Here is a 7,628-nt window from a genome sequence, read left to right as displayed (position 1 = left end):
CAATTGATCGCGCTGCCCCCTATCCCAGCCAAATGTTGATCCCAATCGACTCTTCCTTTTTCGGTGCATGAGCGATAACTTTGAAGCGGACACGGGTGTCTCGTGTCTAGCGGGAACAGGTGTGAAACCAACCAAACACAGAGAGCGGGCAAGCAACAGATGATCCGTGCGCTACTCTTCTCGCACCTTCGGTCAAATGTGTCAAATAAATCTGCCAAGACAGCTACCACCGGGCTTTCCTTGCTATGGTGGTATGCAAGGAAAGCGTCGATGGCGGCTAGGTCCACCAAACCATCTACGTTAGGAAAGAGGACGACCCCAAAGATTAGCAATGCTAACACATCCATAAACGGGACCCACTCTTCTTGATTTGCCATATCCCTCGCCTTGTCTTCTAGGTACTTCCGTGGTAGGCCCGCTATGCCGTTTCGAGTTTGTTTTACACGGTCCAAACCTCTTGCTGAATCTTTGACCACAGTTGCAATTCTGCTCAAAGAGGGGATACACCCGGAGAAAAGATATGGTTTTCTTCCCCCGAGAGGACATCCTAGAATCTCCTCAAATTCTTCAATGGTCGGTACCAATTGGAAGTCTCCGAACGTGAAGCATCTCAAAGGCTGGTCGTAGTATTGGGTGAGTGACACAATGGCCTCTATGGATATCTCTGCTATGGTCAAATCTAAGATCTTTCCGTAAGTCTTGCGGAAGGCTTGCATTTGGAGAGGTTCCATCAACCGTCCTAATTCCTTGATGCTGGTGGTATCTAGGCCTTTAACCTTGACTTGGTAAAACCTCTTGCCAGTTGGATTTGTCCCCATGCTTACTAAAGTGAGACAAAAAGCTGGTGCAAATCAAAACTCCGATATCTCATGGGTGGAATGGATGAATGCATGAAGGAATGCATATGACACAGATGCAATTTAGGAACGCGGGGGCCCGAGGAATTGTCTCCTTCTTAGATACAATGTCTAGGGGTAGCAATGTGCCCCAACGTATGTATTTAAGGAGGTGACACGAACCCTCCGTTGGTTTGTTTACAGAGGGGATCAAGACGGAACCTGCGTGTGATGCATATGCGAAAGGCGCAACATAGTATGACAATATTCACAAAATATAAGCAAAAGGGTATATGATACTTATGCATGGCAGTGTGAAAGATGGCACGCAGCGTGTTTACTCCGTGCCCCTATTTAAGGGACCTATAAGGGAGAGAGCTAACTAGGCTTTTAGTGATAACCCCCAAGGTGGTCATATCTCTCTTGATGGTCTCTAGAGGTATCATCCCCTTTGAAGAACATATTGCAGCAGTAGGGACTACAAGCAACAATAAGTTTTCAAAGAGAAAAGCTCTAGATGAGGGTTCACTGTAATTAAGCAAGTCGGAAACCTAGCATGATCACAGATTCACCTCCACTCCTTATGTTCCCATGAACCCGGGTATAGGGCCCTTTTTCAACTCACAGTGTGTGCAAATAGTGTTGGTGTTTGTGTGCATCAAATGAATAAGTATTTACCTCATGCATACATTTTAAAACGCACTAAAAGCAACAAAGAGTTTATATACACAAGAACATAAAAAATAAAGGGAAACCAACAAAGGAGAAAGTCATGATAAAACATTTGCACAAGATTAAATGGCCTAACTCTCAAAAAAACAGTCCCCAGTGGAGTCGCCAACTGTCGCAACCTACCCTTCGGCGGGAGGGCGACGCGTGACTCGCGGGATGCGTGTTCCACGAAAGGAATACGCGCGAAGTCGCCACCAACGTTTATTTGAGGAAAACGTCAGAAAAACCGGAAAAGACGCGATCTACGAACTTTTAAGTGAAAGGCTCGGGAGTTGTATTTACGCACGGGGAAGGTATTAGCACCCCACACGTCCGTCACGAGGGACGGCAGGATTTAATCGAATGTGCAAACATGACTTTGATTTTTACGTTCCCTTTTATGTCTTTATATCCTTTATACCCTTTTTATATTTTTTCTCTTTTTGTGGTCGACAAGGGTGTTTCCCTTTGCTCCTACGTATTCCTCAATTGCGATGAGGAAATCAGACCTACGTAGTTCTTTCTTATGCGTGAATCAAGTGATTCTTTTTTACTTGAAAGGTGATCATTTTAAGGCGTTGGACCTTAAAAATGATCCATTTTACTTAGTAAGAAATTGAAATGATAAACTTTCAAAAACCTATTTTTGTGGATGAGTTTGACTAGGCGAGTTGATTTTAGCCTTAGTTTCACTTTAGTTATTAGTCAATTCGATTAAGAATGAGAAATCCCAAAGAGAAAACGTCCAATTGATTTTTCGCTTTATTTTACTAAAGGGTATTTTTTTATTTTTTATTATTATATTATTATTTACCTTTTTTTTTGGTTTCCAACGTGGTTGCGGCACGACCGATCGGTCGGAATTCATTTCAACCAAAGTTAACGGATAATACAATTCAAACGATCGGTGGAAATTTATTTTATTTTTAGGTTAAGCGAGAAATGACTTAAATAAAATGGCTTAAGCACGTCAAAAGGGGGTATAAAAAGTAAATGAAACGAGAATAAAAATACATGAAACCAAATGTGGACCACCACGGGTACATAGAATGAATTGAAAAGCTTGGTTTAAGGTACTTACTCGTTGAAGACTGAAGAACGATGAAGAACGAATGAAGAACGTCGAAGAACAGTCGAAAACCTTCGCGAAATCACTCACGGAAACGTTACGGAAACATTACGGAAGCGCCTCGGCTTGGATTTTCTTCACAGAAACAATTTTCCTAAGCAAATTCGAAAGACAAAGAAGTGCCTAAGGGGCTGAACCCTTTTCTACTTCACTTCTCCCCCTATTTATAGAAAATTAGGGGAGAAGCTTGCCACCCAGCTCGCCCAGGCGAGCAGGGTTGCTTCCTCCAGAAGTAACAGCCTTCTGGAGGAATCTTCTGGAGGGCCCAAGTGGGCCTGGTTGCTATTTGCACCCCCATTTTTACTAAACACACCCCCCTGCCTTTTTTTTGGTGATTCTTTTTTCGTAAAGTTACGGAAACTTACGAATTTCGTAACGATACTTGTTTTCTTTCCGTAATGTTACGGAACCTTGCGGATTACATAATCATCCCCTTTTTGACTTACGGAATGTTACGGAACCTCACTAATTGTGCAACGATGCTTCCTTTTGATTTCCGGTGTGTCACGGAACCTTATGGATTGTGCATCAATACTTTCTTTTGATTTCCGGCATATCCCGAAACTTCACAAATTGCCTAATGAAGGGTGCCAAGCACCTCACAAGGACCAAACAAAAGTTGCATGCCACCAAGCAAAGGTCCCCGGACGAAATTAGGGTGTGACACTCGGTTAATCAAAAAGGGGTAAATAAGCTCCAATCGAACATTTTACTTTGAAAGTTCTTGAAATTCTGATACCAGGGGACAGATGTCGTACCGGATGTCACGACATCACGCTTCAGAACATGCAGATTATATGTGTCCGTATGAACAGATTAAACAAGTAAATAACACAAGAGAATTGTTAACCCAGTTCGGTGCAACCTCACCTACATCTGGGGGCTACCAAGCCAGGGAGGAAATCCACTCTCAATAGTGTTAGTTCAAGGTCTAACAGCCCCTGTTTACAACCTTCTCACCTAACCACTACCCGTGCGATCTCTACCTAAGAGCCACTCTTAGATATGAGAACCTCCGCTCACTCCCTCTCACTCACACTCCCGTGTTTACAATTAAGTCAAAGACACACCAGAGATCAACTCTGAACAAAAGAGATCAACTCTACACACTAGAGATCAACTCTAGACACAAGAGATCAACTCTACACACATAGGTCCAACACTTGATGCTAGGGTACCATCAAGGTGGCTCACAAAAGACTCAAGTCCCAAAAACTCACAAACTAACTCTTCAATCCCGGACTTGGTACAGAACTCGTGCAGCCTCCATGATTATATAGCAATTTGCGTTTCTGGGCTGCAACGGCTTGTGCTGGAGGAGATCTATCTTCTTCTGCAAAAAATCTGCAGTTAGAGAACTAAAAGATAACTTTTGATCTTTTAGTTTGAATCTTTAATCTTTAATCTTTAATCCCTGAACGAACTCTTCTACTTTGAAATTCGAACTTTAATGATATTTTAATTCGTTCCTAAAGATAGATCTTCTAATCTCTTGCTAACTGCACAATAATCTGTTAAAGATATAACAGATTTATATGTCCAGTATTTTCGGGCCGGATGTCAGGACATCGTGTCCGACATCGTGGATCCTGCAGCTTCACTTCTGCACTTGACTTTTATCTTGCATTGTACAGCAATTCCAGTATTCTCGGGCAGGATGTCAGGACATTGTATCCGACATCGTGGATCCTGCAACTTCAATTCTGCACTTGACTTTTATCTTGCATTGTACAGCAATTCCAGTATTCTCGGGCAGGATGTCAGGACATTGTATCCGACATCGTGGATCCTGCAACTTCAATTCTTCATTTGACATTTTATCTTGCCTTGTGCATTGTGCAGCCCGATCTCATTCCTTGATATAACGTTGGACATCATGTGCAGCAACTCCAGCTTTCCTTCATTGTCTAAGTGCTTATGTTTTAACAAAATCTTAGCCAATCTTTTAAAGCTCAGTAGAGCTAAACACTAACAGTTCTTTTGAATGAGTTGATAAATAAGTGAAACTAAGGCTAAAATCAACTCACAAACCAAGTTTTGTCCGCGAAAAGGTCATTTGAAACCATTTTAAGGTTCGACGCCTTAAATGGTCCTCTTTGCTTTTATTGGTTAAAATGGACTGTTCAAAAGTATAAAATCAACACACCGCATAACTTTCTTGCTTTCTTAGAACTCCGAAGGTCTGAGTTCCTCATCGCAATTGAGGATACGTAGGAGCAAAAGCCCCACTTTTGTTGACCCCAAAAAATAAAAAACGTAAAAAAAGGGAAGATCAAATAAAAATGAAAGTCATGATTCTGCACATTTTGTTTAAGGCTGTCGTCCCTTGTGACGGATGGGTAGGGTGCTAATACCTTCCACGTGCGTAAAAACAACTCTCAAACCTTTCATACTTAAAGTTTGTAGACCCGCTTTTGGTTTTTCTAACATTTTCCTCAAATAAACATTGGTGGCGACTCTGTGCATTTTCCTCCCTTGGAAGACGCTCCCGTGAGTCTCGCGTCACCCTCCCGCCGAAGGGTAGGTTGCAACAGTTGGTTTCTAAATAGGAAACCTACACTTTCTCTGTAACACTGAGCATCAACACTTTTCTCAAGATAACACTAGTCGGGTTATTGTACAATTCACAGCTTACAACACAAGTAATGTCATATCAAGTGTTAACCACACACTTATTCACAACCAAAACTCATTCACAATTTCACATCTCATAATATCACAATCCATCATCACATGTTTACACATATCTCACAAATTAACACATGTTCAACTTTGCACTTATACTCAATCTCAATAACAATACTATAATCTCAAAGCAACATGTTATTCCATAATTCATCACATATTTCATCCATAGACACTGCCCATGAATTATACAATACCCATGACCTCACACTCATGTTTTAAACACGTTCAACACATTGCGCTACAATTTAACACTGATTTCTAAATAGGAAACCTACACTTCCTCTTAACACTATGTATAAACATTTTATCAAAATCAACACTGGTCGGGTTATTTATAATTCACAGCTCACAACATAATTATTCTCACATAAGTGTTAGACACACACACTTATTCACAACCAAATATCATGTCCATAATTTAACATCTCATAACGTCACAATCAATCATCTCATGTTTATATGTATCTCGCAAATTGACACATTCCACTTTGTACTACTCGATCTCCATAATAATATTATAATGTCATTATAATAATTTATTACACCTCATAACTCATATACACATCACACACTAATCATATTTTCATGACACAAAACACACACACACACACACACACACATATATATAGCAAACCAAGCTACATTATTTTTAATCAAGAGAGATTTTATAACAATTAATTTAATATTACATCAAAAGAAATTACCACTAGGCATTAACCTTACAACTTTCTTTAATTTAGGATTTTAGTATTACAAAATTCAAAGTTATAATTAGAACAATATAATAATTCGTATAAAATACATCATTGAATAATATTCTTTAGAATATAATTCACGTTAATAAAAAGAGCTCAATTTTTTTAAGGGTTCACACTCAACACAAGAACACATCAATTTCACAACAATTTCTCATTGGGACATCAACTGGTTCATCAAACATATATAATTCACAGTTATAATTATAAGGATAAAATAAAAAATTGCGGAAACACCCCAAAACATATTCTAATTGATACTCTAAGGATCTCTACACATGTTCTCTCTAATCCCCAATTGTGAATAACTCATCCCTTACCTCGATGTAGTTGCTCAAGCATTCTCTATTATCAATTGTGATGTTTCAGGTGCTCTCTATAGCTCCTCCTCCGGTTGCTCTATTAGGGTTCCCTAACATTAGAGAGAAGGAGAAGGGATTGAAGCCTTCATTCCACTGTCTTTGTGCAATTCCATTTTCTCCATACACAGATATTATTTTGCAAATCCCGACGGTAAAGACGTGCGAATTTGAATTGCAAACCACATATAACAACTGCATGACAATCCAACGGTTAACGAATCTGGGAATGTAGTTTTACTAAGACAGTTTTGGGTTTCGGCGGGGGAAAGAAAAAGTTACGATAAAAAGGGATTTTCTCTTTGCTCCGACATCTTTTCGTAATTCCCAATGGTGAGAATGTTCCGAAATGCGTTCGAACCATGGTGCTCAAATTTCACGACGATCCAACGGTGAATGAGTCTAAGATCGTCATTTTTCTAAGATAGGTTTGGTGGTATGCGGGAAAAAGAGAGGGTTTTGGGAGGAGGAGAGGGGAAAACGAAATTGAGAGAAAGAGAAGGCATCGTCAGTGTGAAAACTGACCTAACACGTCTCTGCTTATAGCTAGAGTACTTACAACTTATCGTTTACTCTATTTATTTATTTTTATTATTTTATAAAAATAAACTCTATTTTATTTTCTATCAAATGAATAAATAAAATACCCTTTTTATTTTCTCTCAAACTATTATTTTAATTAATAAAGTTATTTCTCCTTATTTATTTAATTATAAAAACTTCATCATTTTTCTAAAACTCTGTTGTTTACATATAACAATCATTTTTAAATTAGTTTACAAAAAATGGGATGTTACATGATGGACGTGCCAAATTGTGCCATATACGGGTATTTTTTCCTTTTGAATATTTAACCAGAAATGATTAAAGTAGACTTAAGCAAAAATGATAAAAACTATTTTTGCTAAAGTTGGTAAATCTTATCCTAATATTAATTCTAGATTAGTGTGTTAACTTCCTAAGTTAGTGTGCTAACCTCCCATCAGATATATGTACTCAGAGTGAACCTTGCATAGAGTCCACTCACATAGAGACAAATTACCTTGTGACTCAATGCACAATGTAATTCTTGCACTTATGGAAATCTAGCTTAGACAATTTCTATTTCTCGCCCAAGCTTTAGTAAACCAATGACACACACACACACATA

Source organism: Glycine max, chromosome 4, assembly GCF_000004515.6.
Source record: "Glycine max cultivar Williams 82 chromosome 4, Glycine_max_v4.0, whole genome shotgun sequence".
Taxonomy (NCBI): Eukaryota; Viridiplantae; Streptophyta; class Magnoliopsida; order Fabales; family Fabaceae; genus Glycine; species Glycine max.
Note: the sequence above shows the minus strand (reverse complement) of the source record.